The sequence below is a fragment of the Heptranchias perlo genome, unplaced genomic scaffold, assembly GCF_035084215.1.
Source record: "Heptranchias perlo isolate sHepPer1 unplaced genomic scaffold, sHepPer1.hap1 HAP1_SCAFFOLD_460, whole genome shotgun sequence".
Classification (NCBI taxonomy): domain Eukaryota; kingdom Metazoa; phylum Chordata; class Chondrichthyes; order Hexanchiformes; family Hexanchidae; genus Heptranchias; species Heptranchias perlo.
Genome location: NW_027139474.1, coordinates 121,560 through 141,136, shown reverse-complemented (window position 1 = coordinate 141,136; position 19,577 = coordinate 121,560). Strand labels below are relative to the sequence as shown.

At 47.5% G+C, this 19,577-nt stretch overlaps 1 protein-coding gene across 1 annotated transcript in view; it reads left to right on the top strand.

Annotated features, from left to right (window-relative positions):
- Window positions 1-4,964: 4,964 nt before the first annotated feature.
- Window positions 4,965-19,577, top strand: part of LOC137313285 (very long chain fatty acid elongase 5-like) — a 94,495-nt gene continuing 79,882 nt past the window's right edge. Inside the window, exons 1-2 of the mRNA XM_067979410.1 lie at window positions 4,965-5,030; window positions 5,157-5,290. The gene's annotated coding sequence lies outside the window, so the exon portion shown is untranslated. The remainder of the gene's footprint in view (window positions 5,031-5,156; window positions 5,291-19,577) is intronic.

Genomic DNA, 19,577 nt, shown 5'->3' with positions numbered 1-19,577 from the left:
CCTCCTGTGCTGTACCTACTATGATACTATGATATGTACCTGCTTTTTACTGCCTTCTCTCTCTCTCTCTCTCTCTCCATTTGAATGGAAATCTTATTTGCTGCTTCTATCATAGGTATTCCACCTCACTCTCCAGTAATAGAAAGCAAGGGAATGCTATTTGAGAGTAGAGCAATCCTATTCTCTGTTTTGCGATTGAAAGAGCTTTACAAGCTTAATTCATGTAGAGCACAGGATAAACCTTCTTTCGAGTCGCATTCTCTGGCTTTCTTTAACTGGAGAACAAACACAAAGAATAGTATTGAATCCTAGGCTCCGATTTTAACTGTCCCCGCCTGGCAGAAACCGGGCGGGAGAGGGGGCGGGCAGTTAAAATAAGGCGAGTCACTTACCTCCTGCCATCCCGCTGCCCACACCCCCCCCCCCCCCGCCCCCCGCCGAGTCTCGATTTTAACCTGCTCTTTTGACCAGGCGAGCGGGACCCCCGCAGGAAGGAAACGGGGTCCGACTTCAAATACGCGGGTTCGGGGTCTGATGATGTCATTAGGACCCGATCCGCAATTTCAACCAGAGGTCTGAGCGAGGTGAGCAGTGTCGGCTTCAACCTTCAGGAAAAACCTGCCGGGAACCCGATCCTGGGCCAGACGAAGCCCAGAAGGCAGGACTCTGCAGCGATACATTCAAATGAGACCCTGCCATTAAGATCGGCCCCGACCTTGCCGGGTTTGTCGCCCGCTACCGGGTTCCCGCGCACCCCTCCCCCATTCCCACCCCCGTAAAAATTGAGGCCCTAGTGTCTGAACACTGGCAGCCACTCAGAGCACAAGCAGACATCAAAAATGCAGGTTCCAATTTTTGGAAAGGTCCCACAAAATCTGTAACAGTTGAAAGGTGAGTCAACCTGTGTCTCCCTGGGTCTGGCACAAGAATGGTATTGCAACAGTTTGGAAATCACTGGCTTGGCGATCCTCTCGGTCAGGGAATAATGTAGTGTGAAGTGTTCCAAAGTGGGAGAAAGTAACTTATTAGATATTGGGGTGAGGAGAGAAATCAATATAGGAGAAATTCTGATTGAAATATTTGGAGGTGGTAATAATAATGGGCCCGATTTTGCTGAAAAAATAACAGCGTCTGAACGAGGTACACCATTATTAATGTGCAAATCGGCCAGCAACTTGTGGTGAGGAAGAGATAGACCATGAATTGCGAATTGCCACAAGTTGCTGGCCGATTTGCGCCCATCCACCGTTAGCTTTGCAAAAATGGCAACTCGCCCTTAACCTCCCGGTGATTTTCATGAAGTTGCTGCATTAGCGCATTGATTGCCCATTAAACTCGCCACAGGAAGTTAAGTCTGATAATTAATAGCATAAGCATCCTTTTAACAACGTGATAATTATTAATGACGGCCACTCAACCTCTCTTGTCCGGAGAGTGAACAATTCTCATCCCTTCAGGTTGTGAATTGTTAGTTGGAGATTTTAAAAATGTCAAATTTAAAATTTAAATTTTATTTTTCTTTTCTGTCTCCTTTTTCTCTCTCTCTTAATCCAATCATTCCTTCCATCTCTTTATTTCTCTTTCTCTACATTGAAGTCACCCTCCTTCTCAGTCCTTCCTCCGTTTACTTCTCAATCATTAAATCTCATAGGTTATGGAGATACATTGCTTGTCCCGTTGTTCACCAGGGTCCCAGATGCCCTGTTGGCCCTCGCTGCATCGTTATCAGCTCGCACTTCCAGCAACTTTGTGGGCAAAAAAAATTTTAAAATCTAAATGCGCACAAACAAATCTAACTAACGGGGCAAACCGTGAGATGCCCCGCTCCAGTTAAATCTGGCCTCCATTGCGTTTGTGCCCGTAACTCTCCGCGTAGGGAATTTTTGATCTGGGACCTGCTTTCGTATGGTTTCACAAGGTGGAGACAAGTCTCTTACATACTGTGGCAGGGGAATAATTTCTTTCTTTTATATGTTCGGGAGCTCATCAGCCTGTTTATGAGTAGCATCTATAGAGATCATATTTTATAGAGGCCAGTGGGACATTTCAATTAGAGGCATGATGGTTTGGTACTGGAGAGAATTTTAAATGGGGTGGTGGTGGGGGGGGTAAGAGAAAATAACCATATGAGGAAACTATTAATATTTTTTTTTGTTACTGAAAGTGCCTCAGACCAAGCTGGAGGGGAGAGCAGTGCAGTATTTACATTGCTGTTCCCCAGCTGGCCCCTGCGTCCTACCCACTGCCCCTGCTGCTCCGTTCATCACTCCTCCCTCTGGGTGCAGGTTCACCGAGTCCTGATTGGCCCCAGGAGCCGCCAGATGAGTGGCGTGAGCGGGGGCTGAGCTGTGGAGAGAGGCGGAGGGGAGGAGAGGAGAGGAGCATCGGCCTGACTGACTGACAGAGAGAGAGACAGAGACTGAGACCATCACCCAGAGCGCAGTGTGCAACAGCTTGCTGGGGGAGGGGGGCATTGAGGGATTTATATAGAGAAACAAAAAAAACAGGCATTAAACACCAGAAGCAACAAAAAAAAAAAAATGCAATTTAGTCCATACTTTCATGGGGTTTAATCTTAAGTTATTTTGAGGCTGGGTTTTTGCAACAAAAAAAAATACTGTTTCCCTGGTAACGACTGTTGCGAGTGTAAGGGGAAAGGGGGATAGATTCGCGGTGCTGGCAGCGGGCGCCCACCGCCCTGTCTGAGCGGCTGCATTTAAACATTTATTGTGTTAGAAATATTAAATTATAACGTTGAATATCCGGTATTAACGTTGCCGGGTGTCCGCTCTTGAGGCGGTCTCTCTGCCTCTCCCGCCCTCACCTTCCCAAGTGATTCACGGGTTCAGACCGGCCGGGCGATGACAACCGAGGTTCAATAGATCGGACCGGGGAGAGAGGGAGGGAGAGAGGGAGAGGGAGGGGGGGGGAGGGAGAGAGGGAGGGGGAGGGGGGGGGAGGGAGAGAGGGGGGGAGAGAGAGGGGGGGAGAGAGAGGAGAGGAGAGGAGAAAGGGGGAGAGAGAGGGGGGGAGAGAGGAGAGAGAGAGGGAGAGGGGGGGAGAGGGAGAGGAGAGGAGAAAGGGGGAGAGAGAGAGGGAGAGAGGAAGGAAAGAGGGAGAGAAAGGGGGAGAGAGAGAGGAGAGGAGAAAGAGGAGAGAGGGAGAGAAAGGGGGAGAGAGAGAGAGAGGAGAGAAAGGGGGAGAGAGAGGAGAGAGAGAGGGAGAGAAAGGGGGAGAGAGGAGAGGAGAAAGGGGGAGAGAGAGGAGAAAAAGGGAGAGGGGGAGAGAGAGAGGAGAAAGGGGGAGAGAGAGAGGAGAAAAAGGGAGAGGGGGAGAGAGAGGAGAGAAAGGGAGAGGGGGAGAGAGATAGGAGAAAAAGGGAGAGGGGGAGAGAGAGAGAGGAGAAAGGGGGAGAGAGAGGAGAAAAAGGGAGAGGGGGAGAGAGAGGAGAGAAAGAGGGAGAGAGAGGAGAAAAAGGGGGAGAGAGAGGAGAAAAAGGGAGAGAGAGGGAAAGGGGGAGAGAGAGGAGAGGAGAAAGAGGGAGAGGAGAAAGAGGGGGAGAAAGGGAGAGAGAGAGGAGAGGGAAAAAAGGGAGAGAGAGGAGAGGAAAAAAAGAGAAAGGAGAGGAGAAAGAGGGGGAAAGAGAAGAGAAAGGGGGAGAGAGAAAGAGGAGGAGAAAGGGGGAGAGAGAGTGAAGAGAAAGAGGGGGAGAGAGAGAGGAGAAAGGGGGAGAGAGAAGAGAAAAGGAGAGAGGGGAGAAAGAGGAGGAGAAAGGGGAGAAAGAGGGAGGGAGAGAGAAAGAGAAAGGAGAGGAGAAAGGGGGAGAGAGGAGAGGAGAAAGGGGAGAGAGGAGAAAGAGGGGAAGAGAGAAAGGGGGAGAGAAAGGAGATGAGAAAGAGGGAGAGAAAAAAGAGAAAGGAGGAGAGAGGGAGGAAAAGAGGGAAGAGAAAGAGGAGAACGTGGGGGAGAGAGGGAGCGAGAATACGATAGAGATGAGGAGAGGGGAAGTGGAGGGGGAGTGGGAGAGGAGGAGGAGAGGGGGAGAGGGAGTGGGAGAGGAGGAGAGGGAGGGGGAGTGAGAGGGGGAGAGGAGTGGGGGAGAGGAGGAGGAGAGGGAGTGGGGAGAGGGAGAGGAGGAGGAGAGGGAGTGGGAGAGGAGGAGGAGAGGGGGAGGAGAGGGAGTGGGGAGTGGGAGAGGAGGAGAAGTAGTGGGAGAGGAGGAGGAGGAGGAGAGGGAGTGGGGGAGGAGAGGGAGTGGAGAGAGGGAGAGGAGGAGGAGAGGGAGTGGGAGAGGAGGAGAGGGAGAGGGAGGAGGAGGAGAGGGAGTGTGAGAGGGAGTGGAGAGGAGAGGAGAGAGGGAGTGTGAGGAGGAGAGAGGGAGTGTGAGAGGGAGAGGGAGTGTGAGAGGGAGAGGGAGGAGGAGAGGGAGTGGAGAGGGAGAGGGAGTGTGAGGAGGAGAGAGAGGGAGTGGAGGAGTGTGAGAGGGAGAGGGAGTGGAGGAGTGTGAGAGGGAGTGGGGAGGGGTAGGGAGAGTGAGGAGGAGGGAGAGGAGAGGGAGAGGGAGTGGAGGAGTGTGAGAGGGAGAGGGAGTGGGGAGGGGTAGGGAGAGTGAGGAGGAGGGAGAGGAGAGGGAGAGGGAGTGGAGGAGTGTGAGAGGGAGAGTGAGTGTGAGGAGGAGGGAGAGTGAGTGTGAGGAGGAGAGAGAGGAGTGGAGGAGTGTGAGAGGGAGAGGGAGTGGAGGAGTGGAGAGGGAGAGGGAGTGTGAGGAGGAGGGAGAGGGAGTGGAGGAGTGTGAGAGGGAGTGGGGAGGGGTAGGGAGAGTGAGGAGGAGGGAGAGGAGAGTGAGAGGGAGAGGAGAGGGAGAGGGAGTGTGAGAGGGAGTGGAGAGGGAGAGTGAGAGGGAGTGGAGGAGAGGGAGAGGGAGTGGAGGAGAGGGAGAGGGAGAGGGAGTGTGAGAGGGAGTGGAGAGGAGAGGGAGAGTGAGGAGGAGGGAGTGGAGAGGGAGTGTGAGCACCCGGCCACGACCCGCGGTGAGTTGCGAGCTGTGTTATGTGACGTTGCCGGGACTATAAAGCGGATCCTCAGCCCCACGTTGCTCCTTTCCCTCTCCCCCTGGTCCTCTCATCTCTCTCTCTCTCTCTCTCTTTCTGCACTAGGTTATCAGACTCAGAGGGAGCTGAAGTCCGGGTCTCTGCTCGCCGCTTGTCCCGGAGAGGAGGAGAAGGGATTTCTTTTTCTGTGTGTGTTTTTTCCCCCTACTTCTGCTATCAGGATTTTTATTTTTGGCGAGGTGAGTGAGGCATTGCTGCATTAAACATTCTCGTGAGTTCAGATCATTAAATATATATATATGTGGATATATATAAAATGTTATTTTATGTTGTTCCACAAGAAGGCGACTAGGTGGGAGTGATGTAGGATTCAGTCTGGAGGTGACTGCCTCCGGTTGTAGTGTGATTCCGGGCGGTGGACGGGCAGCAGTGCAATCTCCAACAGTACAGACAATACTTTATATATTTTGCATTTCAATCGTAGTTTGCATTGTAGAAACAAGTAAATGTGTTTTTGGATTTGCATCTTGTTTTCCGCCTGATTTCAAGGGAGGCTTTCTGGAAAAAAAAAAGAGACCTCTTGCACTGATTGTACACAAAGCAGTGTTTCTTGTAATATATATATATTTTTTCTTCTTGTTACTCTGGCGGAGAAAATCATTTTGCAGCTTTTTCTCTCAGGGTGTGCTCTCTCTCTCTCTCTCTCTCCCCGTTTTGACGTGATCCATTTACAGTCTTTTTGAAGACCTACCAGTTTATGTTGTGATTTAATATTTAAGTGCCACCTACATGTCAATCTGGCAATGTTTGGTGTTTCTGAGATGGGGATATAACTATACATGATGTGTGATGTTGCAAAATTAGTAAAATAAGGCAAGGAAATGGCATTTGGATAGTTTTAAAAAATTGAAATAGTGTGTGGTGTGCAAAGTTTTTCTTGTTACAGGAAGGTACAGTAGGAGCAGAGATCAAACTTTCAACCCTTTCGAGGACAGTGCTAGAACTGACATTCCTCTCACTATGACTATACAACATTTTCCATCCAAGCTAACTTTCTGAATGTAGGTGAAACATTTTGGTCTGAATCAGGGATAAAGCTTTGTTTTGGCACAGGCGCAGTGTATTTTTTTTAAATCAGTGTTGGCTTTAGTTAGAATGGCAAAAATGGACTGATCCAGGATTCAAGGTTATTAAGGAAATTCAGGGACGGTCTCCGAACATGAGGGACATCAGGATCTGTGGTCGTGCTGCAGCAAATACCCAAGTGAAAAAGTTTTAGTTTTGGGAACTGGTTGAATAGGAATAGTGAGCTGCTAGTCCTGAGTTCAGTTACTATAATCATACAAGTTAGGGACAATTTTTCTTCTGGTAGTTTTCTGGATTTTTGTATGTTCACCCCCCCCCCCCCAAAAAAAAAATCCCTTTTTACGAAATTTGCTAAGCATTTATTCCAATTTTAACTGTTTGCTCTTTTCCCAGTTCAATTTTCAGTCCATTTCATTGCATCAATATTCTGGCACAAATTAGAATAAATATTTCTAAGCAGAATTTTTCAAGTAGTTGGATGCCTGTATATTCCTCCCCTGGTCCTTAGGATCAGTGAAGTAATATTTTCTGCTGGCCCCGGTCAAAAATGATCAGACCATTGAAGCAGTGGAAATTTTGATTTTTCAGTTTTGCATTCCTAATCCAAAGAGCAATTACAAATCCAGTTAAGACATCTCGGATTTTGCAGTGTGCGTTTAGTTTAGATTTTGATCATCTGGTGCACCGTGTTCGGTTTTGGACACCTAACCTCAGGAAGGATATATTGACCATGCGGAGGTACAGGGCTAGTGAATTTGCACTATCAGTTTAACATCAGTTGTGGGGGAAGTTACTGGAATCTATCATCAGGGACAGAGTGACTGAACACTTAAAACAAGTATGAGCTAGTTGCGTATCCAAGTTTGCAGATGACACTGAGTTAGGAGGCACAATAAGTTATGTAGATGGGAGTAGGAAGTTACAAAGGAGCATGGACAGATTAAGTAAACGGGCAAGACTGTGGCAGATGGAGTTCAATATGGGGAAGTGTGAGGTCATCCACTTTGGATCTAAGAAAGACAAATCAGAATATTTTGTTAATAGTGAAAGATTAGGAACTGTGGAGGATTTGGGTGTCCAGGTACACAAATCACTAAAAGCTATTGCGCAGGTACAAAAAGTAATCAAAAAAGCTAATGGAATGTTGGTCTTTATCTCAAGGGGGCTGCAATACATTGAGGGGGAGTAAGTGATGCTTCAGTTGTACTGAGCCTTGGTCGGACTCCATCTGGAGTACTGCATTCAGCTTTGGGCACCGTACCTCAGGAAGGATATACTGGCCATGGAGGGGGTACAGCGTAGATTTACCAGAATGATACTGGGTTAAATTATGAGGACAGGTTGCATAAACTTGGCTTGTACTCCCCTGTGTTTAGAAGATTGAGGTGTTTAAAATGATAAAAGGATTCGAAAGGGTAAATTCAGAGAAACTGTTTCCTCTAGTGGGGGGATTCAAAACAAGGGGGGCACAATCTTAAAATTAGTGCCGGCTCATTTAGGAGTGACATCAGGTTTTTCAAACAAAGGGTAGTAGAAACCTCAAACCCTCTTCCCCCAAAAGCCTGTGGATGCTGGTCAGTTGTATTTTCAAGGCGGTTCGATAGATTTTTTTTTAGGTAAGGGCATCAAGGGATATAGAGCAAAGGTGAATAACTGGAGTTGAGGTACAGATCAGCCATGATCTAATTGAATGGTGTAGCAGGCTCGAGTGGCCGTATGGCCTACGCCTGCTCCTATTTCTTATGTTCTTAAGTACTCCTGTTCCTACCTTTCTATGTCAGGAGCGTGTATATCAAGTCCTAAGCCCTGTTTTGCCAACAAATAAGTTGGCATAGTAATATTTCAAACTACCATAGCTCGTTTCACCATTGACCATAATTTTGTATGGATTTATTGCTAACCTCAAATTGGTTTAAAAAAAACTGCAGTGGTCCATGACCATGCAGAGTTCTGTGTTAGAACTTTCTTTCCCATCCTGATTCACCTTCTATACGTCATAAATAGTGAACTGAATTTCTCAGCGTACCAGTGTTAATGTAGAATTTCATTGATACCTTAGCACTGGTTCAGATTGCTGTTGCTTTGATGATTGTTGTAATTCTATGTTTATTTTTGGCATCAAGTCTGACCAATTCCGTGCTGTAACCTTTCTATGATTCTAACACTGCAAGTATCAGATCACCAACAAAATGGAACACTTTTATTTTACCCAGTACTTCAATAAATACATAGACATACACTGAGACCTGGTGATTTCTGCACCAAATTTACTAATCATTTTCACCTAGTGTATAGTTGAGGAAAGAAACTTCTTGTAACACTTCCACTAGAATCTTAGCTCACGGTCTCTGCGAACACTGCATAAATTCTTCCTCATTAGGTCATTCACAATATTACAGATTATTGGTTGTGTGACTGCTTGCCCTAACATTAAAACACAGACATTATTAATGGATTCTTCCACTCACCCATATCGTTTGTGTTCAGAAACAATCCGTCATAATTGTGTATTGTTGACATGAAAATAAAGTATTTGAGATTCATTATGTAGAAAAGTGTGAGACTGGAGCTTTTTTTTAATTCGTTCATGGGATGTGGGCGTCGCTGGCAAGGCCGGCATTTATTGCCCATCCCTAATTGCCCTTGAGAAGGTGGTAGTGAGCCGCCACCTTGAACCGTTGCAGTCCATGTGGTGAAGGTTCTCCCACAGTGCTGTTAGGAAGGGAGTTCCAGGATTTTGACCCAGCGACGATGAAGGAAAGGCGATATATTTCCAAGTCGGGATGGTGTGTGACTTGGAGGGGAACGTGCAGGTGGTGCTGTTCCCATGCATCTGCTGCCCTTGCCCTTCTAGGTGGTAGAGGTCGCGGGTTTGGGAGGTGCTGTCGAAGATGCCTTGGCGAGTTGCTGCAGTGCATCCTGTAGATGGTACACACAGCAGCCACGGTGCGCCGGTGGTGAAGGGAGTGAATGTTTAGGGTGGTGGATGGGGTGCCAATCAAGCGGGCTGCTTTGTCCTGGATGGTGTCGAGCTTTTTGAGTGTTGTTGGAGCTGCACTCATCCAGGCAAGTGGAGAGTATTCCATCACACTCCTGACTTGTGCCTTTTAGATGGTGGAAAGGCTTTGGGGAGTCAGGAGGTGAGTCACTCACCGCAGAATACCCAGCCTCTGACCTGCTCTTGTAGCCACAGTATTTATGTGGCTGGCCCAGTTAAGTTTCTGGTGACCCCCAGGATGTTGATGGTGGGGGATTCGGCGATGGTAATGCCGTTGAATGTCAAGGGGAGGTGGTTAGACTCTCTGTTGTCTTCAGAATTTTTTAAACGCGCAACAATACAGAGAAAACCTTTGTAGTATTGGAATACAGTACTTAGGAAATATTCTTTGTTATTTAGTTCCAGTTGTAAGGTCAGGAAATGTGAGACATTTCTTGTTTTGTGGTGCAGTTACCCACTTGCTAAGTCGTGTTCAATTGTGCCAAGGTCAAGGATTAGTTTGTGTATCCGTCGGTGGGAGGCTGCTTGTTTTTGCTTGCTCGTACATTTTGTTGTGTGAAAGTGTTTTGCTATCCTGGAACATGGAATCACCAGTGCCTATTAGGCAAAAGGTAATGATCCTCAGCAGCATTTGATACAGTGACCCCTTCACCTCCTCCACTGCCTCTCCTTCATGATCCACCTTTTTGCCGCCACTCTTGCTTGGTTCCATTTGTCCCCGTCCCAACATATACAGCGCATCTCTTGCAATGTCTTCTCCTCCCTCCCCACACGGTCACCTTAGGAGTGCCTGAAAGGCTACATTTGCCCCTCATATTCTTTACCTACATGTTGCCGCTTGGCAACATCATCTATAGATGTGGGTTCAGTTTCTATATGTATGCTGAGAGCACCCAGTTTTACCTCTCCATGAGCATCCACGAGTCTATACCATCAATATGCCGTCTGACTCTTTATCCAACGTAAAGTGGCAGATGAACCAGACCTTTCTCCACGTTCATATTGCCAATATGAAAACCACCCTGTTCAATCCATGCCAAAAACCCTAGCCTCCAATCCCATCTCCAACTCTTTACAATTAGTAGCTCTCCTCTTTTGGCCTGGCATCTTTCAGGCTTCTCTGATTGTTTCTTTGGGGCCATTGTGTTTGTCTTGGGCAAAACTCTGATGACCTCATGAAGCCCTTGGGATCCCCACCTGGACCCCAGATTGAAAGCCTATAGCACTGATAGAATGACACATAAACAGAGGTAAAGAGACACAAACAGATTGAAAAAGAGAGGGAAAATGCTAGAAATACTCAGCAAATCAGGCAGCATCTGTGGAAAAAGAAACAGAGTTAACGTTGCAGGTCGATGACCCTTCGTCAGAACTGGGAGGAGGAGTGTCCACCTCAGACTGAACCCGACAGGGCAAAACCTTAGTGTCCTATCTGACTGAACTGAGCTTGAAACCTCATTTCCTACCCATTACCAAGACTACCTATTTCCACCTCTGCAATATCACCCACCTCCACCCTTACCTCAACCCCTCCACTAGTGAAACTCTGATGGGCACCTTTATCTTCTTGCTGACCTTCCAAGCTCACCCCAACTCATCCAAAACTCTCTTGACCACATCCTATTATGCACCAGTCACCCTGTCTCTGCTGACCAGTGGTTCTCCATTCCCCAGCAAGATTGAATTCGACATCCTCATCTTTGTTTACAAATCCCCCCACAACTTCACCCTTCCCTACCTTTGCAAGCTCCTCCACAGCCCTACGTCCCTCCCTTCTTCCAGCCTCCTGAGCATCCATCCCTTGCTTTGTTCCACCTTTGGTGCCAGCTGACTTGGTCCTACATTTTGGATTTTTCTCCTTAAACCTTTTGCTTTATTACCACTTTCAAAAGCCTCCTCAAAATCCGACTTTCTGAACGTGCCTTTGGCCCACCTCCCCTAACTCTTTACTACTGCTTCGTGTCTGTTTTTTTCTCCTCTGTTAAGTGCCTTGGGGCATTTACTATCTTAAAAGTGCAGTACAAATGCATATTGTTACTGTTGACTTCTCTGTGTGTCCCTCTCTTTTTCAATCTGTTTGTGTCTCTTTACCTCTGTTTATGTGTCATTCTATCAGTGCTATAGGCTTTCAATCTGGGGTCCAGGTGGGGATCCCAGGGGCTTCATGAGGTCATCAGAGTTTTGCCCAAGACAAACACAATGGCCCCAAAGAAACCATCAGAGAAGCCTGAAAGATGCCTGGCCAAAAGAGGAGAGCTACTAACTGTAAAAGATGTCTTTTATAATTGGCGGTGCTTCCCTCTGGGCTCAGGATTAGGGGAAAGCCTTAATCTTGGTAGCCAGCAGCTGTGTTACCCTAATCTCTGTTCAGCCCATAGCAGAGGAAATGCAGGAATCAGAACAAACTTGGATGGCTGGGTGACAGCCCAAAGGTGGTGACAAATAGGGCCCAAAAAAAGCCCTCAGAGATGCTGTAAAGTCCCAGATCTGTGGAGAAGTGCTGTTGACTATAAAAGGTAATTTATGCAGTCATCAGGGAAAATGTTCAAAGACCTTCTGGCGCAGAGTCCCGCTTGGCAGGAGTGCAGACCCTAGAATTGTGTGTGGAAGTCAGCATGCCCCGTTTGTGGCATTAGCAATTTTTCCGACATCCACTCTGGACTCCTGTCGAATGAGACTTTACGTTGGTAGTGGAGTCTCCAGAAAATTACCTCGGTATCCTTAGCAGCTAGCAGTGTGCTTGCTGTTCAGCTCTTGGCTGTTCAACGGCTCCCCCTGTCTCCTCATGTACAGTGCCTCCTGCACCTCAACAAGAAAGAAGCCGAGGTTCAAAAAAAAAATCATTGTGAGAGACAGAGAAAAACGGAGAAGCAAGAAACAGGGCGAGAGAGCACGAGACCCCAGGAGTGTACAGAGCCATCAGATTTCCGTCCACCCGAGGCTGCCCATACCCTGTGCGGCAAAGCAGGGTGTCTCGAATAACGTATTCTATATTTCTCTGTATTTTCTTCTGTGTTTGCTGACCCACTAATGCAGTATATGCAAAAAAAAATTCTACAGTGTCGGTACTGTTTTCCTTTGGGTATCTAATACTGTCTTTCAGGAGTTAGGACTGAGAAATTGGTTTGTGCCTGAATTCAGGAGTGAACCCAGCAGCGGCAAAACCGCGGCGTAACTGATGCGCAGGAGGACCACCGAAAATTGGGCCTCTTGCGCCAGTTTGCAACCGGCGCAAAGGGAGTGCTAGTGGCGCCCTGAAAGACAGTTCACCGGTGGCAAAGAGGAGGAACGTTGGCCGGCAGGGTTGCTGGCACCGGGCCTACAATAAGTCTGGTTTGGGGGGGTTAGGGGGGGTTAGGAGTTCAGGAAGGGGTGAGCGCTCCTGCTTCTCCTGGCTCCGCATTCAGGCAAGTAAAATGTTTTTCATGGCGACCTCCAGTGGTCCCATTAAGCACCGCTGCTTTAGGTCCGAGAAAACTGACCTCATTCTGCGGTCAGTCGTGATCCAATTTCGCAAATGGACCTGAAATGGCCGTTAGGCCCTCCGTTCGCATAGGCAGTGGGCTTTAGCGCTAGTTTCAGCCGCCCGCCCGCGACAATTCGAGTTCGACCTAACCAATTTGTCATACGGTGATTTCCCGGTGCACCGCACACCATTTGGACCCTTCAGTGCCCGTTTTTTTTTTAGGCCAGCATGCCTGGAAGTGTGCCAATATTTTCACAAGTCCCCCACACAGAAAGCTGGAAAATCATTGGTCTTTGTGCCTCAGTCTGCCTTTGTGTTCATGTATCTGTATGTCTCTCTCCCTCTGTCTAATTTATTTTCACATTCTCTCCTTTTTCTCTCGTTTGCTTTCTTGCTCCATCCTTTTTCTTCATCTCTTTCTTTGCTCGCTCTTCTCTCTTTTTTTGTTCACGTTTTGTCCCTCTCTTCATATCGTTCCTAATCTTTCTCCTTCTGCCTTGTCTCTTTTTCTGTCCTTATCTCACGTTTGTTTGTCTTTACTCTCTGTTACTGTCTCACCCTAATCAGTTTTCACATTCTTCCTGACTTTTGTATCTCCAGCTCTGACACTTTGCCTTTCTCTTGTTTCCCACATTTCTCTCTCCTTGTTTGTCACTCGTTTATATCAGCCTCTTGTACTCTTTCTCTTCTCCTATCACACTTTTTTCGTTTGGTTTATCTCTTGCCCCCTTTTCACTTTTTTCTTCCTGGTGCACTTTATCTTTTACGCATTATCATTTGTTTCGCAATTTTCTTTCCTTTCTCTGTTTTCTTCCTCTCTCAAGCTTAACATCTCAAGCTTTCTTTCTCTCTCCCTCATCATTTCTTTAAATCTCTTTCTGCTTTTCTCTCTTTCACCTTGTCTCTCTTTATCTATCTCTACATTTCTTCTCTTCTTTTTGTCTCCCTCTATCTCTCTTGCTGTCTCCTCTATCTCACACTTCTCTCAGCCTCCATATTTTCCCTTCTCTCTTATCTCTTATTCTGTATGCTATAATGCAAGCTATCACTTTCTCGTTCTGTGTTCCTAAATTAGGGGTCTTTTGGTTTCCCCACTGTACTGAGTTTTTGGGTTGGATATTTTCGATCTTAACTGCAACTGATGTGAATGGAAAGCCTACTTTGTGTTTTAGTAGTCAAGCAGCTTTAAACAAAAGGGAGTTTTCTGCCTGTGGAAAGATTATACTCTTGTATTGACCAGGATTACTGGAACATGATTTAGGCTATGGTTATTCACTGAATCGCAGTGTCAGCCCCCAGTACAAATTTATTTGTGGTTTCATGCTTTCAACAATGGCAATGGCCAGATTTGTGAGACATCAATCTTTGTAGCATTTGCATCTGGCCATGTTGTTTGGCATCTAATAAATAAAAGAAGAAAATCCCTGGTTTGGGACTGGGGTAGTTTGTTTTGGTTTGATGAATAATACCGTTAATTGAGCTTAATTGAGTATTTCTCTGATGTGTTACAGTGTCGTCACCGTGTTGGCGGTCTTTCCATAGAAAGATAAGGTTCAGTCTGTCAGTGATCTAATGACCCTGGCGTATGTTGTAAGGTGGTAAAGGCTGCATTAGAAATTCAAATAGTGCTTCTCCCGAGGCTCCAAATTCAAGTACCCACCTTTAAGGCTGATCCGCGAGCTTGCCTCACTTTAAGGCTGAGCCGTGAGCTTGCCTCAGTTTAAGGCTGATCCGCGAGCTTGCCTCAATTTAAGGCTGAGTTGCGAGCTTGCCTCAATTTAAGGCTGAGCCGTGAGCTTGCCTCAGTTTAAGGCTGATCCGTGAGCTTGCCTCAATTTAAGGCTGAGCCGTGAGCTTGTCTCAATTTAAGGCTGAGCCGCGAGCTTGTCTCAATTTAAGGCTGAGTCGTGAGCTTGCCTCAGTTTAAGGCTGATCCGCGAGCTTGCCTCAGTTTAAGGCTGAGTTGTGGGCTTGCCTCAATTTAAGGCTGAGTTGTGGGCTTGCCTCAATTTAAGGCTGAGTTGTGGGCTTGCCTCAATTTAAGGCTGAGTTGTGGGCCTGCCTCAATTTAAGGCTGAGCCGTGAGCTTGCCTCAGTTTAAGGCTGAGTTGTGGGCTTGCCTCAATTTAAGGCTGAGTTGTGGGCCTGCCTCAATTTAAGGCTGATCCGCGAGCTTGCCTCAGTTTAAGGCTGAGTTGTGGGCTTGCCTCAATTTAAGGCTGAGTTGTGGGCTTGCCTCAATTTAAGGCTGATCCGCGAGATTGCCTCAATTTAAGGCTGATCCGCGAGATTGCCTCAATTTAAGGCTGATCCGCGAGCTTGCCTCAATTTAAGGCTGAGTCGCGAGCTTGCCTCAATTTAAGGCTGATCCGCGAGATTGCCTCAATTTAAGACTGATCCGCGAGCTTGCCTCAGTTTAAGGCTGAGTCGTGAGCTTGCCTCAATTTAAGGCTGAGCCGTGAGCTTGCCTCAGTTTAAGGCTGAGCCGCGAGCTTGCCTCAATTTAAGGCTGATCTGCGAGCTTGCCTCAATTTAAGGCTGATCTGCGAGCTTGCCTCACTTTAAGACTGATCCGCGAGCTTGCCTCAATTTAAGGCTGAGCCGCGAGCTTGCCTCACTTTTAAGACTGATCCGCGAGCTTGCCTCAATTTAAGGCTGAGTCGCGAGCTTGCCTCAATTTAAGACTGATCCGCGAGCTTGCCTCAGTTTAAGGCTGAGTCGTGAGCTTGCCTCAATTTAAGGCTGAGTCGTGAGCTTGCCTCAGTTTAAGGCTGATCCGCGAGCTTGCCTCAGTTTAAGGCTGAGTTGTGGGCTTGCCTCAATTTAAGGCTGAGTTGTGGGCTTGCCTCAATTTAAGGCTGAGTTGTGGGCTTGCCTCAATTTAAGGCTGAGTTGTGGGCTTGCCTCAATTTAAGGCTGAGTTGTGGGCCTGCCTCAGTTTAAGGCTGAGCCGTGAGCTTGCCTCAGTTTAAGGCTGAGTTGTGGGCTTGCCTCAATTTAAGGCTGAGTTGTGGGCCTGCCTCAATTTAAGGCTGATCCGCGAGCTTGCCTCAGTTTAAGGCTGAGTTGTGGGCTTGCCTCAATTTAAGGCTGAGTTGTGGGCTTGCCTCAATTTAAGGCTGAGTTGCGAGCTTGCCTCAATTTAAGGCTGATCCGCGAGATTGCCTCAATTTAAGGCTGATCCGCGAGCTTGCCTCAATTTAAGGCTGAGTCGCGAGCTTGCCTCAATTTAAGGCTGATCCGCGAGATTGCCTCAATTTAAGACTGATCCGCGAGCTTGCCTCAGTTTAAGGCTGAGTCGTGAGCTTGCCTCAATTTAAGGCTGAGCCGTGAGCTTGCCTCAGTTTAAGGCTGAGCCGCGAGCTTGCCTCAATTTAAGGCTGATCTGCGAGCTTGCCTCAATTTAAGGCTGATCTGCGAGCTTGCCTCACTTTAAGACTGATCCGCGAGCTTGCCTCAATTTAAGGCTGAGCCGCGAGCTTGCCTCACTTTAAGACTGATCCGCGAGCTTGCCTCAATTTAAGGCTGAGTCGCGAGCTTGCCTCAATTTAAGACTGATCCGCGAGCTTGCCTCAGTTTAAGGCTGAGTCGTGAGCTTGCCTCAATTTAAGGCTGAGCCGTGAGCTTGCCTCAGTTTAAGGCTGAGCCGCGAGCTTGCCTCAATGTAAGGCTGAGTCGTGAGCTTGCCTCAATTTAAGGCTGAGCCGCGAGCTTGCCTCAGTTTAAGGCTGAGCCGCGAGCTTGCCTCAGTTTAAGGCTGAGCCGCGAGCTTGCCTCAATTTAAGGCTGAGCCGTGAGCTTGCCTCAATTTAAGGCTGAGCCGTGAGCTTGCCTCAATTTAAGGCTGAGCCGTGAGCTTGCCTCAATGTAAGGCTGAGTCGCGAGCTTGCCTCAATTTAAGGCTGATCCGCGAGCTTGCCTCAATTTAAGGCTGAGCCGCGAGCTTGCCTCAATTTAAGGCTGAGTCGCGAGCTTGCCTCAATTTAAGGCTGAGTCGCGAGCTTGCCTCAATTTAAGGCTGAGTCGCGAGCTTGCCTCGATTTAAGGCTGAGTCGCGAGCTTGCCTCGATTTAAGGCTGAGTCGCGAGCTTGCCTCGATTTAAGGCTGAGTCGCGAGCTTGCCTCGATTTAAGGCTGAGTCGCGAGCTTGCCTCGATTTAAGGCTGAGTCGCGAGCTTGCCTCAATTTAAGGCTGAGTCGCGAGCTTGCCTCACTTTAAGGCTGAGTCGCGAGCTTGCCTCACTTTAAGGCTGAGTCGCGAGCTTGCCTCAATTTAAGGCTGAGCCGCGAGCTAGCCTCAATTTAAGGCTGAGCCGCGAGCTTGCCTCAATTTAAGGCTGAGCCGCGAGCTTGCCTCAATTTAAGGCTGAGTCGCGAGCTTGCCTCAATTTAAGGCTGAGTCGCGAGCTTGCCTCACTCTAAGGCTGATCCGCGAGCTTGCCTCAGTTTAAGGCTGAGTCGCGAGCTTGCCTCGATTTAAGGCTGAGTCGCGAGCTTGCCTCGATTTAAGGCTGAGTCGCGAGCTTGCCTCAGTTTAAGGCTGAGTCGCGAGCTTGCCTCAGTTTAAGGCTGAGTCGCGAGCTTGCCTCAGTTTAAGGCTGAGCCGCGAGCTTGCCTCAGTTTAAGGCTGAGCCGCGAGCTTGCCTCAATTTAAGGCTGAGCCGCGAGCTTGCCTCAATTTAAGGCTGAGTCGCGAGCTTGCCTCAATTTAAGGCTGAGTCGTGAGCTTGCCTCACTTTAAGGCTGAGTTGTGGGCTTGCCTCAATTTAAGGCTGAGTTGTGGGCCTGCCTCACTTTAAGGCTGAGTCGCGAGCTTGCCTCAATTTAAGGCTGAGTTGTGAGCTTGCCTCAATTTAAGGCTGAGCCGCGAGCTTGCCTCAATTTAAGGCTGAGTCGCGAGCTTGCCTCAATTTAAGGCTGAGTTGTGAGCTTGCCTCACTTTAAGGCTGAGTTGTGGGCCTGCCTCAATCTGTTATTTTAATCATTATTTTTACAGAATTCTTTGTGCAAAGCAAGTGTTACCTTTTCTTCTTCGCTTGGCTGGTGTCTGGATTAGGTATGTACATTCAGAAGGCACCTAGATTTGTTGGCATGTATCCAAAATTCTTCAAAGAAATGAGACAGTGAATAGGTGAGGCTTTGATTAGTATTTTCCAGCATTTCCACAGATACAGGAGCTGTTCCTGAGGATGAACACGTTAGAAATATTATCCCAAGACTTCAAATAAAAGGATCCAGGAATTACAGACTAGCTAGCCTAACGTAAGTATTGGAGCATGTGATTGAGAGTATTTTAAGGAATTCTTTCATTGCTCAGTGAAAGAAAGCAGTGGCGACAAGGAGTAGTCAGCATGGATTTAGAGAAAAATTGGGTACTTCACAAATCTATAATTTTTGAAGCGGTTAATTATCTAGGTTAGCGAACAGCCCAATAAGATATAAAAGAAAGAACTTACATTGATGTAACTTTCACAACGTCCCAAACTGCTTCATAGCCAATGAAGTACTTCTGAAGTATAGCCACCATTGTAATGTAGGTAAACACAGCAGCCGATTTGTGCATCACAAGGTCCCGCAAACAGCAATGAGATAAATGACTAGATAATCTGTTTTAGGGATAATCTGGTTGAGGGATAAATGTTGGCCAGGACACAGGGGAGAACTCCCTTGCTCTTCTTGGAACAGTTCCATGGAATCTTTTACATCCACCTGAGAGGGCAGATGGGGCCTTGTTTTAAGCACCTCAAGTCAATAAGGTGATATAAAAGCTAATGAAATACTGGGTTTTATCACAAAGTATGGAATGTAAAAATCGAGATGTATGGTGAATCTATGTAAAACCTTAGTAGGACCACAGTTGCAGTGCTGTTTGCAGTTTTGGGCTCTATATTATCTTCCTATAGTGTAGAGTCCAAAGCTGCAAACAGTACTCCAAATGTTGAGGCAATGGAGAGGGTACAGCACAGATTCACTAGGATGCTTTTTTTTTATTTGTTCATGGGATGTGGGCGTCGCTGGCAAGGCCGGCATTTATTGCCCATAACTAATTGCCCTCGAGAAGGTGGCGGTGAGCCGCCTTCTTGAACCGCTGCAGTCCGTGTGGTGAAGGTTCTCCCACAGTGCTGTTAGGAAGGGAGTTCCAGGATTTTGACCCAGCGGCGATGAAGGAACGGCGATATATTTCCAAGTCGGGATGGTGTGTGACTTGGAGGGGAACGTGCAGGTGGTGTTGTTCCCATGTGCCTGCTGCTCTTGTCCTTCTAGGTGGTAGAGGTCGCGGGTTTGGGAGGTGCTGTCGAAGAAGCCTTGGCGAGTTGCTGCAGCTGCCTGGTAGGAGGAAATAAAAGTATGAAGAAAGACTTGAAAAGTCGGGGCAGTTTTTATTAGAACAGAGGAGATCATAGGGTGATTTGATAGAGGTATTTAAAATCACAAAGGGATGGGACAGAGTAGAGGGAATGGACTGTTTCCAGAGGGGAAATAGATATAAGATTAAAGGTAAGATATTTAGGACAGAGCAGGAGAAATGTTTTGACAGGGCTGTAAGGCTATGGAATGCACTACTGGAGTTAGGGATTGAAGTAGAGACCATGTCAACATTTAAGAATAGATTAGATAGGTGGTTGATGGAAAAGGAAATAGAGATATAGGAACAGGGCGGGCACATGGGATTAGGACTACTGCTCGTGAGGAGGGTGGGCACCAGCATAGACTGATTGATTGGGCCAAACGGCAAGTTTCCATGTTGTAAATTTTATGTAATTCCGTAACATCTCACCAGAAAGATCAAACCTCTGACAGTGCAGCATTCCCTCAGTACTGCACTGAATTGTCAGCCAGATTACGTGCTCAAGTCTCTGGAGTGGTGCTTGAACTCATGACCTTCTGAGAGCCGCCATTAACCAAGGCTGGCACTTATTAAGGTAAATTTAGCAACCCTGCGCTCCCAATGGAGAGCACGTTGGAGGGTCAGCGC